We start from the raw sequence: 10,201 nt of genomic DNA on the forward strand, positions 1-10,201 counted from the left end.
CCTTTCTCCTGATCTACTGATTCTCTCTGCTAGACTATCCAATTTTCTTTAATCCCATCTAGTTCAGTCTTCAATTTATATATTGAATTCTTCCAATTTTATAATTTCCAATCAGATTTTTTTATGGTTATCATTTCTCCACTAAGATTCTCGATTCTTCCACTCACTATGTTAATCCTTTCTCTTAAGTTTTTGGCCATAATTATGATTGTTTCAAAGTTCTTTATTACTAATTCCAACATTTGAGTTATCTAAGGTCTTGAAGTGACTGCTTTTTTTCCCTGATTATAGATGACATTTTTCTAGTTGTTCATATATCTAGTAATCTTGATTGCATGTAAAATATTTTGAAGGATACATTTTAACCAGTTTAGATTCTATTGTGTTCTCTTAAATGGTATTGAATTGTGTTTTGGCAGGTCATTAAATTGTTGGCAGATTCTCTTAATTCTTTCAGCCTTGATTTTATTTTTGCTAAAGCAGATCTATTCTGTTTTTGTTATTTGTCCCGAGGCACGCTCTTTACACTAGAAGGTGGTTCTTACTCTAAAGTTTGGTCTTTCTGGGCATCTCAGCTGAATTCCAAGGTGCTTAGCAAGGTTTCTTTACTCTGGCTGGCTAGGAACTTCCATATCACCCAGCCATGTAATCTCCAGTTGGTCTCAGCCAGTCTCAGTAAATATGTTTCTCAGAATCTTTTACTGTGCATATGCAGTCTTGTCCTCAGCTGATAACTCATAGGGAGGCCCAACATAGACGTTTCACCTCTCCCATCCCCACAGCTCCCTGCTCTCTGGTAATGTACCTGCAAATACAGATGCTTCTGAAGTCCTCAACTTTTCTCTCAGCTCAGCAAGACTGCCATGCTTGCCTTAGGTTCTATACTCTGCATGGGGTTAGAAGACTGGCCCTGTCAAAGAACCAGAGAGAACTGAGTCTGACTTCATATGTTTCCTTTCTCTCCAAGATCACAGTGCTCTGGTACCACCAACTGATAACAGTTTCTTCATATATTTTGGCCAGTTGTACAGTTGTTTAAGGTAGGAGTGAAAGTACAGTATTAGTTATTCATTATGGTCTTTTTGTTTATTTATTTATTCAGAAGTTTAAAAAATAAGAGGAAGCCATTGAAATGAATCTCTCTCTCTCTCTCTCTCTCTCTCTATATATATATATATATATACACACACACACACACACACACACACACTAGATACCTTATATAATTTTATAGTATTCCATGAATATAATAATATTATATATATACTGTATATTAGACTACATAGTTTGATTTTTATAAATATACTAACAGTATTATATGTGTGTGTTATACATACATACATACTAGAACTAATATATAGGCATGATTACTGTGCAATTCTAGTGTTACTTATAAATGCCTTATCATTTTGGCACTGTGCTTATTACATAAAGCAAAATGGGACAGGGGAGATATCTCCTTGCTGACATTATATGGTTATCTTCTTTTCTCATCTGATTCATTTTGAATGATCAAATTCTGTATTTCATTCCCATACATGATATATATGGACTCACTTCAGTTTGAGCACTAATTAATTAATTAATTTGCTGCTATAAATTTATGTCTCTGTAACTACCCAAATGTGTCTTTAAAATACAACCAGCATTAATTATATTTTAATAGCTCTGCAATATTATTTTCTGTTTGCTGTGTCACATAGTCTTACACATGCTAAAGGGGTATCTCACTCCTAATTCAATATATCTGCAGCAATTGAACCATGACAATATTTTATACATCTCTCTGGATTTGAGAAAGAAGGGAAGGACTTAAATAGTATTGCTACTTAGAAAAATGTCACTGACTCCTTACCTCCAGTACTCAGAATACATTTACTCTAAACCGCAAAATGTTCATTCCTATGTTCCATTCCCAGCTGCTTCTGCCACATTTTCCTTATAAATTGACTGTTTGGTAGACTCCTTGAATTCTATTTTGATCCCCATTATATAAGCAGTGAGGGTAACATAAGAACATCCTCAGGCTTAGACATAGTCAATAGATTACAAATTATTTTTCAACAAACTTTTATGGCCTATTACAGAGCAGCCATGGTTCTAGGTGCTGGAGAAACAATGAGGAATAAAGTCAGGAGTCGATCTTTTTCATCTATAACTTTTTCGCCGTTATCAAGTGTCTGTCATATAGTAAGCACTAGATCAATTATTATTGAATAATGAATGTTTAATTTTATATCAAGCCCTAGAGAATACAGTGGGATGAGAAAAAGAAACATATTTTTAAGCATCTTCACAATCGACAGTTGTCAAAATAGTATGATAAAATGTGAAATGCCAAGATTCATAATATGCTTTGTATTCATCATTATTGATTAATTTGAAGATTTGTATTACAAACTATCAATGTCATTTAAAGAATATTATTTCATTTTGTGATGCCAATTTTCTGTTGTGAATTGATTTTGCTTTTGACATAATTCTCTGGTTATACTGGCATTATGTAAGCATAAGCCCTTTTTTTGCCAGTCAAGCTCCATTTCTTTGTCAGGAAAGGCATGGGAACCCTTCAGGGTAAGAAATGGGAACAGCTGTCCTAACCAGTGCTAGTGTCAACTTGAGTCTTTTTAAGGCAATGATACTCTGGGCAACTCATGCACCAAACCAGAAGGCTTTATTTATCTCCATATTAACAATTCTTAAGAAAAATTAACTACATACATAACGTCTTCACTTTATTTTTTCATAGTAAGCTTCATAGAAGTCAAGTGAAAATTTACAATGAAGGGGAGATTACTGTCAGAAAAATGTGTATTATTATTTATGCCAGACTACTAGAGCTAGTTCTCCATAGCAGTTTTCTCTTCTGAAGCTGAACAGCAGCAAGGTGAGTCATTATTAGAAGCACAGCAAGTTCCTGGATGCAGCCCGTTAGGTGAAAAGCTTACTCTAAGGCATTCGATTGCATGTAGAGAGGAAAAAGGATTTCCAAAGCAGAAAGATATCTTTGAAGAGTTTACACCCCTAAAGTGATTTCAAAGCAACACATTTTAGCTGCTTATAATTCTTTTTGTAAAGTACGATATGGCCTGCTCCAGATATATGATATTATAGTAGCCATTTATTCAAAGAGATGGCTACCTATAAAGACTCAAACTCCAGAGAAAATTAAAACATTTTCCTAGTTATGCACAGAAATGCTTTAAAAACCATTTACCAATTCATTAAGTTCTCTCTTTTTCTTCCTTTCCTGGCCCCAAGTGGCCAGCTCTCAACTATGCACTGATGGAAAGGCCACTTTAAAAGGAGAGGGTTATTAGGAGAATGATTTGTTTCAGTGTACAATATTGTACAAGATGACTGGAAAATTAGGGTTGCATAAGGACAAACCTTATTTGCCCCCAAACATTTAGATTATAGGACTATTTATTGTAACTACCAACAAGAAACTGACTAAAAAGGGCATGGTGCTTTCTGAAACATAGCTACTTGTGGACAGGGTGATTTATTTCACTTTATATTTACCTTTCAGATGCTTTAATCACAGGGGTGTTTACACTTTTTCCAGGTCATGAGTTTTAATTGCCATACACACCTTAGCATTAGCACATCATTTTGCACTGTTAGTTTACTACATCACACATGACCTTGAGGCCATAGATGAATGCCTTTTGAAGCTATTGAATGCCTGAATAAAATGGATATTTTTATGTATATATAACTCAAGGAAATAGTTTGATTGAAGAATATGATTATCAAGACTAAAAAGAGATACAAAAACAAATATGGTGTTAATTTCCCTTATGTCATTAGTCTTTATTTCACAATTTCACTTTCTAATCTGTTGCCTCACTGCCCTCTCCTGGGAGTAGGGCTGAAAAATTAAAAGAGTGACTTGTTTGCACTCTAATGTTGAACTTTGGAGGCAAAACTTTAGGGAATCGACTTGGCAGTGAACCAATGATGAGTTATTCACTGGAATATAAAATATCATATGGAGTGGTAGAACAATACAAACAATGACATTATCTTTTGCCTGAAACTATTCTAAAATTATCCAGACCAGGACAAGAAAAATGCAAAAGTATTTTGGAAGCACTGTTTATTGAAATTGATGTGGAATGTGAGTTTGTGTGTGTGTGTGTGTGTGTGTTTTGGGTGTTTATTTCTACTAACACTAAAAATGTTGCTGAGATTCACTTAACTAACTACTGGATGTCAGTGTTGCACCACTACTAAAAATTTGAAAAAAAATATTAGGAGTACAAAATTACTTACAAAAAATAATATATTAGAAATTTACATTTATAGAAAGGATTAAATAAATGCCCATTAAAATAATTTTTATCCACCCTGCTTATTTTATTTTGTTTCTTTTTTTCAGTAATTAAATTAGTTTAGATTAATCCATCCGAGGCTCAAAGTATTAACAAGATTCTTAAATATTTTCTCTTTGGATATTTCAATTCATATATTGAAAAACACTGAAACCAGCTGAGGAGAAATAAAATAATGTTTTAAATAATTACCTATCTACGATCTATCTATCTATCATCTGGATACAACATTTCACAGCACTGTTTTCTAAGTTTTTTTTTTTTTTTTTTGCAGAGAGCAGATTAAAAGTAGTTTATTTAAAGAAAATATCTTAGATATGTCATGGCAACTAGCCCAAAGCAAACCATAATACATATGTGTTTTATTTCTCACAGAAAAATACTTTGCTTTTAAATATTACTTCTTTATAGAGTTAGAAATTATTGGCATACTACACAGCAGTGTTTCTCAATCTTTTTTCATTACCTATTATCCATAAAAAAAAAATTACAACACTAACAAAAGATTTTAAATACTAAGGAATAAGAGTTTATCTGTAGATTTGAGCTCTGGGAAAACAAAATCCATTGTATTATCTAAGTTTTTTCACCCTTCCCAAGCCAGTTTTCTCCCCCTTGGGGTTAATATCACCAACGTTGAAAATCCATGTTCTACTATTATCATAAAATTTCTATTGCCTCATACCAGTCATTTATTCATTTCTCAAGCTTTACAATTACTTTTGGATTGAAAAATGACTATAGTTAATTAAACACATCATTACTTTCGTTACTCCTATTTTCAAAGGCTAATCTGGTACAATAATTAAAAAACTAAAATGAATTATTGATTATTACTTAATGCTTATTTTTCTGACTTCAACAGGCTATTTTCATAATAAGTTTTGGTTTAGCCACCTCAATTCACCAATGAATAAAAACAGACATATATACAAATATAAACACAAATTTTGAAAATAAAGCTTTTTCTTTGCTGAATTGTCTCCTCCACTTCCAAAATGCTTGTTTCCTTAAATTGTGTGAGTATATGGTCTAAAAGTTATGTATAATATATTCTTGTCAATGAATATATTCAGAGTTGCTTTCCCTAGTACTGTAGCCTACATCTTTATTCCTATTAGCATTTATTTATTTTTCTAACACAGACCATTTCAAGAAAGGGAAATCCAGAAATCTGTTATGTTTTCAAACAAGTTACACTTATACAATAAATAAAGTAAAAATCCTTAGGGAGATTTGATTTTTAAAGGCCAAACTTGGTTATTTGATTACTACTTATAGCTAAAATAAATGAATAAATGACTGCTACCTAAACAAATGGTTTAAAAGCAAATATAATTTTAAAAGGTACAACTTGTTGAATCTGGCATCATAGCAAATCATTTTCTATAACTGTCTTCAAGTAAAAAATATGGGAGAATTAATAGTTCTTAACACTTTTCAAATTACTAGCCAACAAAACATCAATTCTTATCTCGTATCATTAAAGAATTGCTGACTGTTAAAATATTGTGAATGTTTTTAGAGGGAGAAAGTATTTTAAAAAAAAAGAAGCTTTTAATATTTGGGACATACCACATAAAATATATCCCCAATGAATGATTCAATAATATTCTTCATTTACGAATGACACCTGACTTCTGAATTTCTTTTATTTAGTTGCTTTTCATAAGAAATACTAGTATGATTATATAAAAACATATGCAGCTCTGAAACCCCATGAGTGGCTTAAATTGATTATAATTTTATCCATTTGGGCATGAGAATTGAAACAGTTAACCCTTAATTATATGTAATAATCAGGTGGTGAAAACATGGGTAATTTACATGAAGACTTGACTAAAAAGCAAATAAATATTTTATGAAGTCTTCATTTTTAGTTTTGTAACAAATGTGATCTTATGAAGACATTGTTAGGAGACAGTTTTCATAGATGTCTCATATCTCTACACATCTTTTGAGAAAGGGCTTGTACCACATTTTTCTGGACTATCTTATCAAAGATGTTTGTAGAGCAAACAGCCTTGAAAGATATAGTCCCTCTTTTGCCCTCCTTCCCCCCCGACCCACATTCTAATCAAATGGGGGGGATTAGTGTACCTTCCAATATAACAAAGGAAATGTTTGCTTCTGGAGCAAAGGTCAGGCAGGTTTACTGCCCATTATAAAAGACTGGACTCCTAAACTAAAAACACACCTCTATGAGAATAGATGTCACTCCCTTTTTTTTTTTTTTTTTTTTTTTTTTGCGGTACACAGGCATCTCACTGTTGTGGCCTCTCCCGTTGCGGAGCACAGGCTCCGGATGCGCAGGCTCAACAGCCATGGCTCACGGGCCTAGCCGCTCCGCGCACGTGGACCGGGGCATGAACCCGCGTCCCCTGCATCAGCAGGCGGACTCTCAACCACTGCGGCACCAGGGAAGCCCATATCTCTCTCTCTTTACCTGACCCTATGGGAACTAGATTTCAGAGATCTGGAACACATGCTGAAACACTGCTACTGCTATTGCTGTGAGTAATAAAGGAGTTTTGATGTCAGCATTCAAAGAATAATCTCTCCTTTTCCCCTCCCCCTCTTTATCTCCTTCTTTCACATACGTATAACATGAATATTAAGTTGACCCATAATCAAGTCTCTTAGAGGAAAAATACAGTTTTACTCTCTTTGCCTTGTTCTTGCCTGGGCCATCTGTGTAGTTCAAGTCAACATCACAGGTTAGGGGAGACCCTTCAGGAGAAATGATTTTCAGATTTCAGAATCGTTGATATTTTAGAAGGGGCATTCACTGCACATAATAAGACGTTTGGGCCATTACCCCTCACAAGGTAGTCTAGTGAAAATAATGATAGGGTTTGGCCAGGGACCCTTAGTTTAATACACTACCATTTCTTCACAAAGCATGACTATTCAAACTGTTAAAAAAATTCAACTGAGTCATTTTTAAAGGTCTACTGGCTTTACTCAATGATTCATGAATCGGGCAGCATTTAACCCAGCAGATAGAAAGGAGCTCTGAGGAGCTGTGCAAAATGAAAGATTTTTATAGGCAGAAGAAAGCAGGAACAAGGAAGTTATACTAGACCAAAAAACAGGTTGGTTATTGCAAAGTTACTTTTCTTTACAGGATGTCAGAGGTATATTAGGCACATTAATTTATGTTGATCAGGCAATTCCTGATTAACTAGTTTAAGATTCTATTTCTGGGAGAGCTGCAATTGTAATTAAGTCTCAGTTTGGTGACATAAGGCTTACAAAACTGGCTACTTTTTGGGTCCTTGGCTTTGTTTTTAACAATACTAAGAAACACTTGCAAAACAGTTCCAGTAATGTTTTAACAGCAAATAAGTTTTCCACAAATTTTGGAAAATGTTTGTGGTACTAAGAGCTTTTTGGCTTAGAAACTGTTGAGGATTGTGGTTCTAGAGCTGTGGGTTAAAGGGAAGAGAGGTTGAAATAGACATAAATATGCTTATATCTGAAGTTTAACCTAGTGGTCAAATCCAACTGCCTGGAGCCACCAGTCCACTTTCAGCAATACATTGTTATGTAATTTTCTTCCCTTTAAATCTTTCATATGGAGATGGATAGCAAGGATCTAAAAGGGATTTCTATTTTTCTACTTTCACTGAACAAAATATTAGTACACAGGTTCTCTCAAAATCAGTCTTTTTTTCCCATTTAGTGAGAGAAATAGGAAGATAATCTAAATTTCCTAACTTCTAGTATGAATTTTCTTCTATTCCTTGCAGAAATAAACAATGGCCCTTGCCCTTCCAAGGGAGAAAAATAAGAAAGGCCATTAATATTAGGTGTTTTTTTGAATCCTGTCCTTGATCATGACCATTCAGATGACAATCCTTCCTGTTTTTGCAGGAGCAAAGAGACAAGAGTAAGGAAAAGTCTCAAGATTTTTCCTCCTTTGGATGCCAACATTAACTTAATATGTAGTTAAGTAACTGAGGCCCAGGGAGGCTAGATTTCCCAATCTGTGAAGTGGGAGAATTCTCCAAAAAGGATTCTTGTGAAAATGTGATGATACATGCAAAAACAATTTGGAAAGCATAAAGAATTATGTAAAGGAACATGATTATTTTGATGAAAAAAATGGTTGTTTAAGCAAATATGTGCTTTTTAAGCTAGTTGATAGTATTAAGAGAACTGGGTTTGGGAGACATCTTTCTGTTCCTTGAATTACAAGTCCCTCAAGGCAATGGGTCAAGCCATGCTCAGTTATGACTTTGCTAGAGCTCCTAAAATAATGATTTTCTTTTAAAAATCATTCAATAAAGTGATGTAGACAGAATTATCATTTTGAATATTAGGAAATTAATGTGCTTTAAAAGAAATGTGGCATAGAAAAATGTTAGAAGAGCACTTTGTTTGTTAAATTATGTGGAAGAGATAGTTTAAAGAAGTTGAAGTTATTTTAATTCAGAGGAGATAAGGGTAAAATCTAAGTAGATGGATGTATATAAGTAGAACAAAGTAAATGCAATTAAATACACTAAACTAAATAAAAGTTTATTCCTTTTGAAATTATTACTTTCTACAGATTGTTATGATTTTTATTTAATTTGATATCCTGGTTAGAATTAGAGCAGTGAGAATTATGCTTTACAATTCCCATGTAAAAATATAGAACACTTCATAAATTTGCACATTATTTTTGTGCAGGGACCATGCTAATCTTCTCTGTATTGTTTCAATTCTAGCTTATGTGCTGCTGAAGTGAGCACTAAAGTATATCGTAATGACTAAATCTAAACAACTATATCAATGGCTTAAACAATTAGAGAAAACTGGTCTAAAATAGACCAGAAGGGTTGATGTAATAAGACATTAGGTACAGTGGTCATATGTGGGCATTACATCTCTAGCAGGACACTAGATGAGAGTTAATATTTTTGGTCTTCATAGTAAGAAAGAACTATGGAAAAATTCACCTATATCTTAGAAGGAAATTTTAACAGACCTATATTTAATAAGTCAATATAAGAATAGATATTCAACAGTGAATTCAGTGAAAACTAAAGAAATATATTTACCCTGGAGACTACCAAAGAAGAATAATAGTTTTAAATGTTGACTAAGTGTTAGGCAGAGTACTAAATGCTTGCATGTATTATCATCATAACAAAACTATAGTTGGGACTTTTTAAATATTAATTTTATTGATAAATAATAAAACTCAGAGAAGTTCAGAAATTTATCCAGAGTCATACAATTAATAACTGAGACAATGTGAAAAGTGACATTGGGGTAAGTGGGGTGTAAATGTGTTTGTGTGAGGTTGACTTGTCAAATATGTGAAAATTTACAGAATGTATCCAAAGAGTTCTTAAACATTTTGTGTGTTAAGTCTGTTCTCCTGTGATTTAATCTAAATATTTTCATAAGAATAGCAGAATGCTAATAGATGGTATGCAAGAATATATGACAGCACTGGCTCATAATCATGTTGGCAACTTGATTAAAATAAAATTATGGTGCATTTAAGTGAGAGATTAAAAAAAAATCTTTGTTGGTATTTGTTAATGTCTATGACATTACCACCACCTTCCTCTTGAAGTTCTCCAACTCCTTTGATATTTTTTTAGATCCTGATGTTTCTCATCTTTACTCTTCAGGATTTTTGCATTGACCATTCCTTCTATTTGGAATATTTTTTTCCCTACAAACTACTCATTCTTTCAATCTTTAAAACAACTGAAAAGTCATTTTCTTTAAAAAAAATACAAAAAACAAAAGAACAACAACAAAAACACACTTTATAATATAATCCTCCAGACGAGGTCTTACTCCCCTCATACACATTCATTGCTTCCTGTATATTGGTCTGTTGCATGGTCAAATCGTAATTA

At 33.2% G+C, this 10,201-nt stretch overlaps 1 non-coding gene across 1 annotated transcript; it reads right to left on the reverse strand.

Moving 5' to 3' along the window:
- Positions 1 to 8,969: 8,969 nt before the first annotated feature.
- On the reverse strand, positions 8,970 to 9,076 carry LOC132484707 (U6 spliceosomal RNA). The gene has a single exon (XR_009531267.1). It is a non-coding gene; the product is annotated as a U6 spliceosomal RNA (small nuclear RNA).
- Positions 9,077 to 10,201: the final 1,125 nt, after the last annotated feature.

The sequence above is a fragment of the Mesoplodon densirostris genome, chromosome 2 (assembly GCF_025265405.1).
Source record: "Mesoplodon densirostris isolate mMesDen1 chromosome 2, mMesDen1 primary haplotype, whole genome shotgun sequence".
NCBI classification, from domain to species: Eukaryota; Metazoa; Chordata; class Mammalia; order Artiodactyla; family Ziphiidae; genus Mesoplodon; species Mesoplodon densirostris.